This window comes from Bos grunniens, chromosome 8 (assembly GCF_055505025.1).
Source record: "Bos grunniens cultivar Pamir isolate PY7600 chromosome 8, Bosgru_T2T1.0, whole genome shotgun sequence".
Lineage (NCBI taxonomy): Eukaryota > Metazoa > Chordata > Mammalia > Artiodactyla > Bovidae > Bos > Bos grunniens.
The window spans coordinates 39143398-39161060 of record NC_141172.1 but is presented as its reverse complement, the minus strand read 5'-3'; the positions used below and the strand labels follow the sequence as shown (position 1 = coordinate 39161060).

The 17663-nt window shown below is 39.3% G+C and overlaps 1 protein-coding gene across 5 annotated transcripts in view; it reads right to left on the bottom strand.

Moving 5' to 3' along the window:
- The window catches only part of GLIS3 (GLIS family zinc finger 3), a 691476-nt gene that overhangs the window by 138756 nt on the left and 535057 nt on the right, over positions 1 to 17663 (bottom strand). The gene's annotated exons all lie outside the window — the stretch shown is intronic.

Here is a 17663-nt window from a genome sequence, read left to right as displayed (position 1 = left end):
AAGTAACCTGGCACACTGGATTTCACCTTTAACTTTAGGGTACACTAAAAGACATTACAATGGAGGTTTTTTCTTTTGATCCCATAAATCAGTTTTTTTTTTTCTCCTTTCATTACCAAGGTGGTTTCTTCCTTGAGCCAACTTTGAATATCCCCACATAGTAACTCTATTACAGAAACAGCCTTGTACATGAGAGGGCTGACTATGCTTTAACAACTTTCGATGTTTAGCCTTTATCTGGCTTTCTCTTCTGCAGCTTCGCTGAAACGATGAGAGCTCCCCCAAAAGGAGAGATTTCTGCCTTAACTCACAGGCACATCAAAGAAGAATAATCTACACCTGCAGTCACAAACTGATTAAGCCCCCGCATCTTCCCTGGCATAGCGTCTAAGAATTCCATCCTTGAGAACTTGCCCTGGAACTCACAACATGGTATAAGCAGTTGGAGTTAAAGCCTGAAAAATCTTTACCAGGCCTCCAAGCCACCTGCCTCCTGCAGTGCCATGGAATGGGAAGAAAATCTCAGAGTGGCTCCATATCTGTATATCTGTTCTTCCTTTGAAGGTGTGGCCTAGGGGTCTCAAATGGAAAAGCAGAGTAAAATCATCATCAAGCAGCGGGTTTGCAGTCCTTGCTTGAGAGTCTTTTACACTGCCTACACATCAAACCTGTTCTTGTTTATGCGGTAATCGATGCATTTGGACTGAATAACACTTCTCCAGTTTAGCTGCCTAGCCAATTAATGTCTTTGCTTTCACCTTTATAATTAGCACGTTGAAAAGAAGATTGTGAACGTTGCTATTGAGGTGGCAGTGAGGAGAAGGCACTAGACTATGAGTGTACGAGGAACAAAGGCCCAAGCTATGGGGAGTTCGAGATGAACCTCCAGATGGAATTTGCACACAGCAGACATGTCAACCAAGACACTTATCGAGCCGCCCTAAGGGTATACCACCAGGGTAGTACTGACACAGAAAATTAAAACCTCACCCCAGAAGCAGCACAAGAGAATAGTGATTTTAAATAGAAGCCATATTTAAAACCTTGCTATTAAGCACATACATATACTATGACTCTGGAAAACAAAACAGAGAAATCTTAGTGCTGACAGACTTCATGGTGAGGTTTCTTTAATTCTCATTCCCAGCGTGGCTCTGGTGCACAAAGGAAAGAGCTTCTTAATGTTTTTCCTTTTGTCTCAAAAATTAAGCATTTGCATCATCTGCTTAGGTCCACACAAACACTCACACCGTAGATGCTGCAAGACTTTGCAAAATGGTCTGCCTGAAATGCCCAAGTTGCAAATCAAGCAGCCTTCTGGAAATATATCAAGCCCTAACACAAAGGGATTCACGGTTAATGAACCAGATCTTCAGTGCTGGTATTCTGTGAGAGCAGTGGTACATCCTTAGAGCTCTTTACAAAAAGCTGATCGGTAATGAAGAGCTGTGACTCTTCCATTCCCCCAAATCTCTGATTTTCCACCAGAATGTTGCAACACTGCCTTCCACTGTCTCAGTTCCCTGAAAACACATTTTAGAGGTAAACATCCGCCATATGTACAACTACCAAGCCCATAAGTGAACAACTGCCCGATTCAGAGTTCCAGTGAATCTTTGTGTGCTTTTCCTCATGTGTAATAACAATAAGGCTTTCCAAAGATGAGGAGAGGCAAGCATCATTTTACTAAGCATCTCGTTTGTGTCAGGCCATGGGCCAGGTACAGTCACAGAAGTTTCCTAAATTAATTATATTCTTTTTCAAAAAAGATCATGAATCATTAGGCTTATTTTATTGGTAAGGGAAAGGAGGCTCTATGAAGTTAAGCACCAATGCCCAGAAGTAACTCAACTGGGGTTGAACTCAGACTGATGCTGGTGTGCCTATGAATCCCCTCATTCTTTCCGCTTTACTCCACTAGTCAAAGAGTTCTTAATGGTTTCTCTTTTTAAGCACAGGGCCCTGACTTATACATCATCTAGTCATTCATTTAATAAATGGGTGTTGGACTCTGATGCTGGCCTGGGTGCTGAGGTAGGCTCTCAGCACATGACGATGAATGGGCCTGGGGTACCTGCCCTCACAGAGCTCACCCAGTAACTGGTTAAGTGGGCATGTAAACAACAGATACATGCAATACAATCTGACGTAATAAAATGAGCAAAGACAGAGATGAATTCTGTGAATCTGAGCTGATGCCATACAGGCAGTGACTTTTGAGATGGGTGTCAAAGTATGAATAGGAGTTCAATGTGCTGACAGCACTTAGGGAAAACCAGGTAGAAGAAATATCACTGACAAAGGCCTAGAGGTGGGAAAACAGGCAACGTAATATGGCAACAGGCTGACAGAAAGCAGCAGCGAGTCCTGGTGATTAGATATAAGGTGAGAGTTCAAGGTAGGCTATGGAAGACTAGAAAAGCCTTGAGCCCACTCTGCACTGGACACGCTGCTTTATTCTCAGTAGGCACGCTGTAGTCTAGGCTTTAAAAGGAAAAGCACAACACCTAACTCCACTGACTAAAATGCTCTACTGGCCTCCTACTATGCTCTCAGTCAGATTCAAATTCCTCTTTATATTTGGCCAACATGGCCCATGTGATTGGGTCCCTGCCACACCTCTGACCTAAAGCCCTCCCTCACCTTTACAAGCACGCCAGCGACTCTCTCTAAGACACATACCATCTCTGGGTCTTTTATATGCTGTTTCTTCTGCCCCAACACTGCCTTCACCTGTTTCCAAGACTGGTTTCTTCCTCTCAGGTCTCAACTCCATTAACACTCCCTCAGGATGTGCTCTCTTGACCACCTTCTTCTAGCTGGCTTAACTGCTGTTATGGGTTGAATCATGTTCCCTTCAAAATTCGTATGTTGGAGTTCTGATCCTGAATACTTCAGAATGTGACCTTACTTGGGGACAGGGTCTTTATAGAGGGAGGAAATTAATATGAGGTCATGGAAAGGGGTGGCCCTAATTCAATATGACTGATGTGTCCCCATAGAAAGGGGAAATTTGAACAGAGAGACTTGCACAGAGGAAAGTGATACAAAAATATAGGGAAAACACAACAATCTTACAAGTCAAGGTGAGAGACCTGGAAGAGATCTTTCCCTCATGGCCCTCAGAATGAATCAACCCTGCCGTGCCTCAATTTTAGGCCTAGAGTCTTCAGAACTGTGAGACAACAAATTTCTGTTACTTAAGCCAACCCAGTTTGTGGCACCTTGTTAGGGCACCCCTAGCTAACTAATATATCTGCCACACTCACTATGTATTTCCTCCTAGCACTTGCCACCACGGTGGCAATCCTCTGATTTATTTATTTGCTTATAACTGCATCTATCCATTAGAAAATAGGTTCCATGCAGGTAGGTGTCTCTTCTTGGAATGAGATGGACAAAATCTCATTTCCTGATCCTAGAAGAGCCCTGACACATACTAGGTTCACAATAAAATTTTTGTTGGATGTGTTAATGAAAAGATTGTGTTTGGGTGGACTGATCGTTGATGATCATTTACTTATTGTACACTCTAAGAAATCTATGTTTAAGGGCCTCCCCACCCCAAGGCAGATGAGAGACAGCTAGCCTGTAGTGGACAACAGAGTCTGCCAATAATGAGATTAGCATTATCCACTGGTGCCTTACAAAAATTCTCGTTTTGCTCTTTGCCCAAGTTTTTCGTACGAACAAAGTTTGAAAGATCCAGTTGTTTCTTTCAATGTCCTGATGTCCTGCCAAACCAAATTCAATTGATTGAAATACAGCCTGCTGATGCTTTTGTAAGGCTAAAGAAGTGGATGGCAACCTTCCACCCCTTTGCTGAATGGTGTAATTGGCCTGCCACAGAGAATTGGGGAATTTTAACACATTCCCCATTTGGCTGAGCTCACCAATTATTCCCCAGTTGCTATCAGAGCCACAGACTTTTCTTCTTTGGGGTCATTAAGCTTGTCAAAACTAATTTGTCACCACAACTGCTGACCCTCATTGCTCTGACAGCAGCACAAGGATCACCCTAAATAGGCTCTTGCATTACAAGAAAGTAAATGGTTCATCAGAACCCACTGTGCTCCTGCTGTATGGCTTGTACTGGCCTTCTGACCCTAGAAGATATGGAAACAGTATCCTATGAGTGACACTAGTCTCCGAACCCACATACTAATCACTTTCATGTTACGTGTGTGTGTGTGTGTGTGTGTGTGTATATAAATAAACAAGTAAAATGAAAATAAATGCTTTGAATACAGGCTTGAATCTGATCTGTGACAAAAAATATGCAGTTCTTGGGCTTTGACAAAATCCAAACACATTCCACGTTCTCTCCATGCAACCACCCAATGGAGTCAGGTGGAATTAAACATGCCATAAATCATGGGTTCCTAATAAGCCAGTCAGAATAAAATTCTTTGAGAGTTTCTTGATTGTAAATGCAAAAATATTCCAAAATCAAGGTTGCCAACATTCAATAGGAAGAAGGAAACTTGCTGTGAGGAAATAGCATTCAGTTCTGAAACTGTACTTTGTGGGCTCACCCATATTGAGAATAGTTACTAACCATTTGCTATAGTTGGCAAGTTTAGCAGGTCTACATGCAAATCTCTGCACAATCAGACAAAGGTAAGAACAAGTCTATTAATTTCAAAAGAATGAGGGGATCTGTAGTGACTGCAAAGCAGGCAGCATAAAAAATTGCATTAACTCTTTCAAGCACAAAGGAAGCATTTAATACATGGGCTAAAGTAACCCTCTTCAATAAATTATGATTTCAACGTATCTTGATATAAATCTGTAAAACACAAATAACACTATCAAAGAACTTTAGTTCTTCTAAAGAGATACAGTTCTAAAGATAACTGAGTTTAAAACAATTGGCTGCTACTATATTTTCTTGGTTGCCCTGTGGATTGGACACAATGATAATTTGGGTAAATTACTAATGGGAAGCTGGAGATACCTGATTGATGCTCCTGCTCATGTTTCCTTAGTTTCTTCCCCAGAAATAATAATTTTCACCTTTTAAAAGGAGTTCCAGTTTCTTAATGAAAACTAACACTAAGTATACAACTGGCAAAAGGATATTAAATATCTTGAAAAAAGGCCAAGTCTTTGGTTGTTTATTTATGTTTATTTAAACAAATCTGATAGGCTCATAGCTGGTCTCTGATGTCACGCCTTTGAGCTGTTTTTTGTTGGCTTTTAGTATGAGAAGGGAGTGTAGGATGGGTTGAAGAGCAGGGAAGAGGGAAGAAACAAAAAGGGGGTTGGGGGAGATGTGGAGGCCAGAATTTCCCGGGAGCCGCAGATTTAGCCGAGTTCTAATGATGTCACTCCATTTTTACTCTAGCGACAGGGATCCTCCACCCCCAAACTCTGCACTTTCAAAGAGGAATAAGCTAAAAACTTGGCAAATCTCATAGTAACAAAGTCCTGAATTGGCAGCCAAGATCTGGATGTGAATTTTAAGTCGTTTTCTCCCCAAATGTCCAACAAGATCTGCTGTGCTTTACGAAGGAGGAAAAAAGAGATTTATTGATGTATAAAAAGCCACATTTGAGTTGCCAGTGCTAATCAATAACTGGAATTTCACAAAAGACCATGTTAGGCTCAGTAATGAAAAGGACACACATATAAAGGCAAGTATAATTACATGGTATAAATAAGGAGAGGCTGCCAGAGTCTGTATGTTGCCAAATGCCTCAAATATTCATGTTCTTTGAAAGACTTATTTTTATGTCTATGGAGGATGAATAAACCTCGCTTAAAAAAATAAAGCTCTTCCTAAACCTTTGCTCATTTCTGGAACTGAACCCTTTTGCAGGTTCTGAAATGTTTAACTTTGTTTTTCATTAATTTGACATGTTCACACATCCCCTGCACTTCTGGAGCTCTGAACAAAACTGGCAGTGAGAGTGCTGGAAAAGTAAGGCAAGGACTGCTCCCGCAGTATTTCTGGCCCTGCTGGAGATGTGCTGCTTGGTCTCATAAGATGTAAAGTCAGGCTCTGCACCCCTGTAAAGTCTGAGTTGTCACAGGAAACCAGAGATTTTTTTGGTACTTGGCCAAGTGGGATCCCATCTCCAAGTCCTTGGTGACTCAGCTTGAGTTCAAGTCAGCACTGAGCTCATTGGGACTATCCTTTGATACAGACATCACATATGAGGAACACTGATTGATGCATAAATGGGGCTCCCTGTTTGATCCTTATCCCAGACACAAAGCAGAAGGGCCATTTAGGAGCCAATCTCTGCTTTGTGGTTCAGTTTGAGAAATGCAGGTAAAGACAAGAGTGGTATCTTTGTCACCCCAGACTGATAATATTGTCGAGGGGCTTGGATTGTTGGGGACTATCCCTTGGGAAGACAATCAAGGACGATGTTTGCTGTGAGAAAAGTACAAAAGGACAAGCCCTTGGAGATAATGCATGGAAGGGCCTTCTGTATCCCTTAGGTCAGTTTTCAGTTTCATTTTTGAATCTGGTTGCCATAAAGCTGCAATGAACCAAAACTGGTAAATTGGGTGTTTTTTCCAATCTGTAAGGATGCGTGAACTGCTGGCTGCCACATATGTAAATAACAGCATTAGCACACTAACTGGTAGAAGTCCCTGGTAGCTGGAGGTATTTTTCCAAACAGAAGGCACAGACAGAGTGCTGGGCCACAAAGTATTACTGCTGCCCACCCCCCCGCCACCGCCCGCCACCATTAGCTTAAAGGAGAGGCTGTATTATGTTTACCGCAGATTGATGGTACTAATTTACCGAATCATCAATAAAAGCTATGTATTTCCTCAAAGTCTCACATAGCCTTTTGTAGACAGAAAGATAAATCTGAAGCTCAGAGCAAACTCATTTAATTTTTACCTGACAGCCAGTAATAACAGAAGCATCATAGAAAGGTTATGTTTCAATGAAAAAAATCTATTACTGGGTATACCAAACATACTTGCATTAATTACATTCTCTTTGCATTGCCCTTGACAAAAGATCAAGCAACTACCAAAAAGTGGGGGTGGAGGGAGGGACATATGAAGGGAATTCTACTTATTATCTGGGATTCTCTTTTTCTAATTTCCCAGGAATTCAATCACATATTCTGTGCTTTAATTAGTGACTATGTTTAATTAAATCTGATGTTCTGAAGAAAAGTAGCAAAAAATATTACCAGGCATATAACAAGGATCAATTATTCTCCAACAGATGATGTTTCTATATTTCTAAAGTTGCCTGTGTCTAAAACATATCTTTCCTGTCCTGCTGGAATATTTGAAAAGAATAAGAGACAGAAACAGAATCTTTTCATATTTCGTCTTCACAAAAGGTTATCACGTACAATGATTTATAATAGTATCAAGGCCTCGTATTTTCATAGTTTCTGAGCAGTAGTGAGGAATGAGAGTGAAGTGATAGTTTTTAAGGAAATTATGGTTATGGTACTTCTACTTCAAAAGTTTTAAAATTGAGGGAGATCTTAAGAGGCAAAAAATTTTCTTTAATGAAGAACTTTCCAGCGGGGTATGAGGTTAAGGATATTGCTGCTTCTTCCAAGTCAGATACAGATTCTATTCTAATCTTAGTTCTGCTAACTACCCATTGTATGATCCTGAACAAACCAAAGGGGGGAAAAAAAGAAGAAAAATCAGAAAAATACTCTGAGGACCACAGTTCTCATGTTTGAAAAGGAAAATAAGAGTAAGGACTTCCTAAGGTTTAAGCATCACAGAATACTTAAATGTACAGAGCAGTCACTCAAAAATATTGTTTCCTTTCACCATGTCGTTCCTAATTCAACCACCAGAATTCACTGGTTTGTAACTTTCAGTAGCTGCCTATGTTTTAATCATCAAGAATCTAGAGAAGAATTATAAAAAATGGGCAGAAAAATTCAAGCTCCCTAACCTCCAGACCAAATGTGGAGAGGAAGGCCAGTGCCGTGTAGAGGGTAGCCAAAAGACGCTAGCTACTTCCAAGACCTGCTATGTTCCTATGCTTTGGAGCGGTCAGCACATCTCTCAGCCAGCAAAGAATGCTGAAAACGTACCAGCTGATTATCAAAATCACCAAACCTCCCCTTCTCACCTGTGCCGCTGATTTGGATCTCAGGAAACAGAAGGAATTGAGGAAAACACAGGGCAAGAAATACAGTACAACCTCATAAAAAAAAGGATGACTGTTATGTATACACATGAAATTGTAGGTTAAAACCTTGCTCCTCAAAGTGTGCAGCATTACCATCACCTGACAGCTTGGTAGAAATCCGAAAGTCCAGGCAGCATCCCTATTGAACCAAAATCTGCATTTTAATAGAAACCCTGTAATTCATTTGTGAAGCCCTGCTTTAAAATATGAACTTATGATCTCCTTTCTCAGACTTCAAACTAGAGTATAGGTTCCACGTGCAGGAGGGCATGGCAACCCACTCCAGTATTCTTGCCTGTAGAATACCCATGGACGGAGGAACCTGACAGGCTACAGTTCATGGAGTCGCACACAGTCAGACACTACTCAACGATTGAACACAGCACAGTGCAGCACACAGGCTCCAAGAGGGCCGGGACCTTCAACTTTCTTAGGCACAGATGCATTCCAAATGACGAGAACAGTGCCTGGCATGCACTTGTACTCATATGTGACTGTTGAGTAAATGCCTGAACAGGACTAATAAAACTCATCCATGTCTAAATAATAAGACCATCACTTTTTAAAATGCCACCCTGAAAAATGACTACTGCAGTCAGCAGGAGCAATAAAGAATTTATTCAGTTAAACTCAGAAAATATTTATTGAGCAAAGTCCAAGAATTCTGAGACTGTAATAAATCAAACAGGTGTTGGTGGGCGAAATTGACTTTACTGAAGGAAAGTTTTTTCTCAGATAATGCTAGTTGATGATATAAAAAAACATGTCCCATGAACTGCTTTAACAATTTACCTCTTTAAACAACTTTACTGAGGTATAATTTACATACCAAAAACTTCACTCAATTTTAAAGTACAATTTAATGAGTTTAGTAAATTTACTGAGTTATGCATCTCTCATCATAATCCAATTGTAGAGCATTCTCAATCATCCCAATGATGAGAGTATCAATCAGCTCAGCCCATTTACAGTTAATCTTTGTTCCCATCCCAGCCCTGGGCAATCTATTTCTGCCCAAAATTGACATTTTTGAGGACTCCTTGATGGTGTACATGATTGACACAGTACATGTGATTCTTCTCAGGCATTTAGTAAAAACACCCAGTAAGAACCTCTCTCTGCCTGTACCTGGCTAACTCATTTTCAGTTACTATATGCAACAGTTTTTTAAATTCACTTCTCTTTAAAAGTTCTCTATCCAATATTAATATATAAGAATAAATGTGCCAGTATATTTATTGCTTCATGTGTTATACAGGCAGAGAAACAGAACATAGCCTGAATCCTCAGTTACAATCAATATACTATAGGCTGTGATGTGGCTATTAAGAAGGATGAAGGGCTACACAGACTGACTTGGAGAAAAGTTTATGATATACAATGTGCTGAAAAATGTATATAGTATGATCTCATTCTGTAATGAAAAACAAAAAAATCGTATGTATGCAAATGTTTGTATATTTCTATAGTCATCAAGAATATACAGACAGACATCAAATTGTTAACATATTATTTTAAGGGGGAGGGTGACTAGGAGCAGGAAGTGAGGAAAATACTTCATACATTGTTGTGTGCAAATTTCACTTTGCTGTTTGAAAAGAAATTATAATCCCATAAATAATATCTTTAAAAACTATAATTACACTTTCCATTAACTCAGATTAGCTTTCTTCTCCCTTCTCCCTCCTTACTATAAATCTAAATTCATATAGTTATATCAAATGTGTGGGCTAAAATATTATATGGATCATGGAGACCTCTGGGTTATAACTTGAGGTTTCAAAATTGGATTTCAAATTCACAGTGCTAGTTTAAGGGGATGAAGACCTCGGCAATATGATTTTATCATGCAGCAGAAGTGGCATGATATTCAGGGTGAAACCTCACCTTTATTGACTCTCAAAATTATTCCAACTGAATCAGTAGTGGAGATATGGTAAATGGCTTAGACTCATTAGGGTGTTGATGAAATGATCTACAGTCCAATGCTACTGAACTCAATACCCATTGTAGTCTAATTAAATAATACAGAAATCTTATCAGTAAAGCAATAAAGAAATACTTTTTAAAAGGAGACAGCAGTTTCAGCATTACAAAATGAAATCGTGACTGTACGCACATATGAAAAATACATATTTGTGTGATAAGCCTCCTATAAAAATGCTTAATAGAGGTATATTTGCAAAGATGTTTGATTAAACTATATAAATGATAGCTTGAAGTTCACTAAGGTGCTGTGATTCTATTTTTTCCATGCGTAAGCTTCTCCCCTTTTATAAACTTTCATTATTCTTGCCAGTTTCAGCATTACTCTTTTTAAAATAAATCTTCTAAGTACTATATCTAGGAAACCACACAAATGATATGCATACAGCTCAATTAATTATTTCAAATTGAACACACTCATGTAACTGCCACGCAGATCAAAAAATAGAACATTTCATCATTATTCTTAAAAGAAATTCAATCTTTAATTCCAGGGAAGAAAGTCTGAATTACTAAATACATTTGGTATATTTAGGCAGTTATCCCATCCATTGGGGTTTAGACTGGGCTGTCTGGGTAAAATTTAAATATGAGTGAGTGAGCAAATTTAAATATGACTCCACAGTCTAGAGACAAAACATTCCTTGGAAAATGTGTGAGCCTCCATCAACACGACTTGCCACAGGTCTTTTCCATGTGTCAGAGGACAGACTGTCAGGACCAATGACTTGTCCATGTTTGAGCCACAGAGCTCAAGCCAAACGCTTGACTCATCTCTGGGTTCATTTTTACCCCTAAGCTGCCTTTGTCACAAAGGTGTGGTGTAATGAAATGCATGTGACCCGACAAACTGAACAGAGCCTCACTGTTCAAAGGAGGTAAAACAGACGATTAATATGTCAGCACAAAGTGAAGACTCAGAAGGCTGGAATATCAATCTCTTTTTTAATCTATCTTTCTTTCTTGGAATAAAAGGTCGCCTAGAATCCACATTCAGGTCAGAAATGCAGATGCTCAAAAGTGAGCAGATCCTGCAGATTCTCTGTACACGACAAGAAATATCTCCAAAGAAGAGCAGGACGTAGGAAAGGAATTATTGATGCCCAGTGTTTCCACTCAAAGTAGACCTTTTGCTTTTTGCACAAACCAGATACACAGCTATTTGCTGACTTGATCAGAATTGATACAAGGTGATCAGGATCTGTCCCACGAAAGCAGAGATCTTAAGAGGCTATGGACCATTCCATAGTTGTTGCTTATAGCAAACATCATTTTCAGCAGTATTAAAGCTTATGAAAGCCCAGGAGAGTTTTTTTATTCTCCTGGAGATTTCTCTTTCACAACCAACCAGAACAACCGTGAAGGACTCAGTTTGCTGTGTATGAATTAACCAAAGTAACTTGGATCCTTAGTTTCTAAATTCCATGCTTGCCCTGTTAGAAGTTCAAATGTTTGCTTTCAGAGCAACCATTCCCAATGGCTGGGAAGTTAAGCAATCCAGCACCTCTGTCCAGAAATTGAGTAAAATTCAAAAAGAAGCATTTTCAGAGTATACTTTTAGGGAAGAAAGCTGGATGAGGGGCTTTAAGTTGATTCTGCTATTTCCTGTTTCAGGATATGCCTTGCAACTTGGTGGATAAATGCTACCTATGATAAAATATTTCATTTAGAACTGTACAGTCATTTTGTATTCTAATGAATAACTTGCATTGCATTCATACACCCTCACGCTCAGCGAGGAAGCCAGTAATTTAGTTTTAGCTTTCGTCTCTGCTTAAGTGCAAAAAGCTGGCACATAAGGTAATTTGAAAACAATTATTAAGGGTGGTTTTCAAAGCTAGTACACATATATAATCACCCAATATCTGGCACAGATCCTTCTACTTAAGCTCCGAGGTTTCCTAAAGTGGAGAGTAAACAAGACCTTGCTGTTTCATTAATGCTGGTAAAGACTCGTGACTAAAATGGTCATAAAGAGATGCTTTAACGGTGAAAAAACACAAACATTTACAGTTCTTATATTAAGAGAAGATAAACAGTTTTGATTTTCCTTTAACTGAGAATTCTGGTAATTTACGGGACATGATGTTCAAAATGCAATTTTTTTTTTCTTCCCTTGTCAACTTGAAAAAACAAATGCACTATTTGGAGAAGGAGAAATTATCATTTTATCAACCTGAAAGTTTGCCATAGCCATCTTCTCAAAGTATTTGAAAGAGACCAGCAGTGCTATATTCTAGGGCAGCGATTCTCAACCATGGGAGATTCTGCTTCCTAGGGAACATTTGTCAATATCTGGAGGTACTTTTGAGCTGTCACAACTGAGTGTGTGTGAGGAGGTGGGGGAAAGGAGGGGTGAGGGCAGAGGGAGATATTACTAGTCTAATGGGTAGAGGATGAGATGTTGCTAAACCTTCTTCAATGCATAGAACAGTCCCCCAACCAAGAACTGTCTGGCCCAAAATGTCAGTAGCACTGAGGTTGAGAAGCCCTCTGCTAGAATATGGTGATACAAGTTTATTTGTAGCAGTAGAAGCTGAGATTGCTCTGATCACTGAAATACAGACGGAACTCTCTGGTCAATACAGTTCAACCTCTTTTAAACTTCTGAGAATATTTGTTAAGTAACAACTCTAATGTGAAGCTGGCAATTAAAGAGAAAAGGATGAGAAGATGAGTATTCCCTAAATTCAAAGCAGATTCAGAGGTTCAAATTGGGCTATATTTGTCCTGCTATAATCACTTTGGTCTCCTGGGATTAAAAAAAAAAAGATGGAAAGAAAGAAAGGAGGGAAGGAAGGAGGTGGGAAAGAGGCAGGAAGGGAAGAACAAGCCTTTTGGTTTTCACCTTCAGTGATGAATACAGCCATAGCAAGGTAGACACATTACTCTTCGTAAAGTGAGAACATTTGTAGGGCTCATTTCAGACCCTTCCTGTTCACACAAAGACAAACCCTTTCTGTCTGATATCACCTACATCAGAAGGGGCTTGAAGCTGAATTCTATTTTGTATTTTAACGGTGTCACTACAACAAAGTAAGACTATATCATAACAAAATTGACCCAGCATAACAAAAGGAGTCATTACTCGATTTCTATGTAATCACCGTGCATGTGTGTGTGCTCAGTCATGTTCGACTTTTTGCAACCCCGTGGCCTGTAGCCTGCCAGGTTCCTCTGTCCATGGAATTCTCCAGGCAAAAATACTGGAGTGGGTTGCCATTTCCTCCTCCAGGGGACCTTTCAGACTCAGGGGTTGAACCCGAATCTCCTGTGTCTTGCAAACTGGCAGCGGATTCTTTACTACTGACCACCTGGGAAGCCCATGCAGTCACCATTTGCACCTAAAAATGGCATTCTTCAGAAATGAGAAAATCCTGAATGCACTATTTGGAGAAAATAAATAACAGGTTTGTGAGAAGAGAGAAAGGGAAATGAAAAGAGATCTACTGCAAAATTAAGATGCAGACACAACTGACAAGCTTGGGTTCTGCTGGCATCATGACTGCCAGGATGCAAAGCCGAGTCTAAACACAATAAAATAATCTGTAGAACACCTATTAGCTGATAGGCATATGATTATCTGATGGGCACACTGTACCTGCTCTATTTAGTGTATTTACACTTAAGCCTATAATAACAGTTCCTTGAAAAGGACTGCTGTATATTTAACTGATGATCTGGCTCCAACAATTAAATCCTACTACACTTTAGAATGCTAAGCTATTTCCAGAGTTGGAAAGAGACCAGCTGCCTCACATCTCACCCTTCTCCTTCAGGTCAGCAATGGCCCTGAGGCAGTACTGAGGATGCTGCTGCTTTGAGTGGCACCAGTTTGCCAACAAGAAGCTACTTGAGAAGCAGGCATGTTCCTGCCATCTGTGATATAAATAGAGGCTTTGTTCAGAAGGTGTGTTAGGACACTTAACTTTTAAGAACACTCTGTAGTGGGTTAGCATTTCATATCTGTACTAGTTTTCCTACTTAGATTAGTATGCCACAGAGAGGTATGCTGTTCTATGGAACACTGACCTTGTACAATATTTACCCCCCCAAAATTCTGTTTTAAACAGAAGTGCCTGATTTGGGAAGGATAAAACTGGATATAATTCCTTTCTCTTCACCCCCAGTATGACTTTAAGGGCTTAAGATTGTTCTTCTCTGTTTCAGGATAAAATTTGCACATGTCACAAACTGACCCAATTCTTTTCTCTTTCTAGTTTAACTTTAAACTTGCCTCATTCTACACTCTAATTAGCGGTTACCTCTGGATCCTATGAATGGGACAGGGGTTGGGAAGCATAGTTATTCAATTTTGTAGGGCATGTTAGATTCTTCAGGCTGCAAGGGCCCAGAGTTTCAGATAATGATGTCCTAGCCAGGGGGCTCCACAAGTTAGCATGAGCTTCTTCAGGATTTAGAGTCAGAAAACTTCCACCTTTCTTTCATTAAAAAACAAAAAGGGACTTCTCCGCTGGTGCAGTAGATAAGAATCTTGCCTGTCAATGCAGGGGACACAGGTTCAATCCCTAGTCCAGGAAGATTCCAAATGCCATGGAGCAACTAAAGCCCATGTGCCACAGCTACTGAGCCTGTGCTTAGAACCTGTGAGTTGCAACTGCTGAAGCCCATGGACCTAGAGCCTGTGCTCCACAACAAAAGAAGCCACCTCAATGAGAAGCCTGCACACTGCAACAGAGAGTAGCCTCCACTCACTACAACTAGAGAAAGCCCACACACAGCACCAGAAACCCAAGGAAACCAAAATAAATAACTTAAAAAATACTTGAAAACGATTTATTATAAAACACTGAAAACATATGCAACAGTAGAAAGAATAGGGTGGTGAACCTCCAATTTCCTTCATTACCATTCAACCATTATTAAGATTTTCAACATTTACCTAATTCTTCCCTTTCATTTCTTATATATTTTAAAGTAAATCTCATATATCATGCCATTTAAATCCTTCAATGTACATTTAAAAAGAATATTTGTAACATAACCACAAATATTTGTAACCATAACATGACTATCAGATTTGGCAAAATTGTCCTAGGATTTTCTAAAACAGTCTAAATTTTTAAAATTAAATTTTATCAATTGTGTCAAAATTATATTTTTAGTAGGAGTTGTTTGAATTCATATGTAAATAAGGCCTGAACCTTGTATTTTGTTGTTATATCTTTTAAGTCTCTATTTCTGGTTTTTTGACTGGTTTATTTTGTCTGATTTCTGATGGATTATCAGAGGGTCACTTCTTAGATGAGTTATCTTTAAGTACTCTTCCTTGTTCAAAAACGTGAAATGTGGTAGGGAAGGAGCCCTTAGGATTTGAGGTTATATTACCATTATAAAATACTTCCTACATGTGGGTATAGCTTATACTGTTACTTTACTAGTATTAGTAAATATATATATATATATACATATATATATTCCTCAACTTATTTCAAAAATTATTTAAGAGAGACTTCACTCATAGAAAAATAGATTTTGATCTTTGTATTAACCCACTCCAGTACTCTTGACTTGAGAATCCCATGGAGGGAAGAGCCTGGTAGGCTACAGTCCACGGGGTCGCAAAGAGTCAGACACGACTGAGCTGCTTCACTTCCCAAACTAAATGCTTCAGTGAATCAAGGTCATTCAAGGGAATTCTGCTTCTGATACTAAACTGCAGGGGTTAACCAAACTTTAAAGTTTGAGGGCACAGTCCTCTACAAGACTTCCTCTACTTCTGGTACCACCTGCAAATTTGAGAGGTTCCTCTAGCTACCTCAGGTTTGATAACTTGCTAGACAGATGCATACAACTGTCTGAAAGCTATTATACTCATGGTTATGGATCCCTGGGTCGAAAAGATTCTCTGGAGAAGGAAACTGCGACTTACTCCAGTATTCTTGCCTGGGAAATCCCATGGATAGAGGAGTTTGGTGGGCTATGGTCCTACAGTCCATGGGGTTGCAAGAGTCAGACACACCCTAGAGACTAAACAACAATAATGAATCATTCAGAGAAAGGATACAGATGAAAATCATCCAAGAGAAGACATATAGAGTCTGAGAATGCTCCAAATGTAAAAACTTGTCCTGATAATGCATTACACTCCTTGCACGGATATGGACAATCCAGAAAAGTCCCCAGAGTTTTAGTTTCCAGGGTTTTTATTAGGTCTCTGGTACATAGGCATGCTAATTAATTCAATGTTCTCATGGTTAATCTCATCCTCCAGGCTGACTGATATCAAAAAACACAAAGCCTTCATCCTAACTTCATGGTTGGTCTTCCTGGTGTGGTAAGCTCACCCTAAAATCTATTGTGGGCAGCTCCCACTCTGAAAAAGACACTCCTATCAAGTATGACATAGGTTATCTCCCAGAAAGAAAGAAAGAAAGTGAAGTCGCTCAGTCATGTCCAACTCTTTGTGACCCCATGGACTGTAGCTTACCAGGTTCCTCCGTCGATGGGATTTTCCAGGCAAGATTACTGGAGTGGGTTGCCGTTTATCTCCAAGAAAAGTGAAAGTGAAGTCGTTCAGTCGTGTCCAACTCTTTGGGACCCCATGGACTGTAGCCTACCAGGCTCCTCTCCATGGGATTCTCCAGGCAAGAGTACTGGAGTGGGTTGCCATTTCCTTCTCCAGAAGCTGAAGCTTCTTATCTCCCAGAAGCTGAAGGCAAAGGAGACCTCTCATTGGACAAGGCCAAATTCTTTTTTACAAAAAAAAACTTACCTGTTTTTATTATCCATGCTAAACCTAGCCTATTCCTTTTACTATGATGCTTCACTATGGGAATAATTTTCACACAAAACTGCTGTGAAATTTTTTAATAAGAAGTACATTAGATCTGGGAATAAATATCTCTGATAATAGAAAATTAAGATGATCAAAACAAGAAGGTAACCTCCAAATAAGAGTTAAAAATAAAATGAGAGCTTGAAAAATACACATCACTTTAAACAATGTAATTAAGAAGAGGAAAATATAAATGTTTTCAATATTTTATTTTTGTAAACTTTTAACATGTTTATTTGAAAGCTAACCAAGTTTTTCATTGTAATCTATCTGAAGCCTCACAGACCTAGGTGAGATATCTTAACAAAAAGAGAAATTCTAAGAAAAATTAGCACTTTATGAGCTCAGATCATTTGTGATTCCTGTAACTGCAAAAAATAGGTGGACATATGGTATAAATTCTCACTCATTTCTACTTTATTTTGTAAGTGAGATGTGTAAAGCTCTTCAAGACCTTCTCTACCATACATGAAAACAGAGTAAAGAGTTATGGATTTACGCCTTTTTTTTTTCTTTCCCAACATGAAATTTTATGAATTACATACAGTGGTAGGTCAAGAAATGGGTTTGAATAAATTAATGAATGGATTCTACTGTACTCAAAAAAATTGATGAATATGAAGGAACCATGATTTTACCCTTTTCCCTCTTTACTAATTAATTTCTGGATCCAGAACCCCTCTCTGATGCAGAGAAGATAGTGGAGTTATGTTTCTATTCAGCAGAGCTTCGGGATTGCCT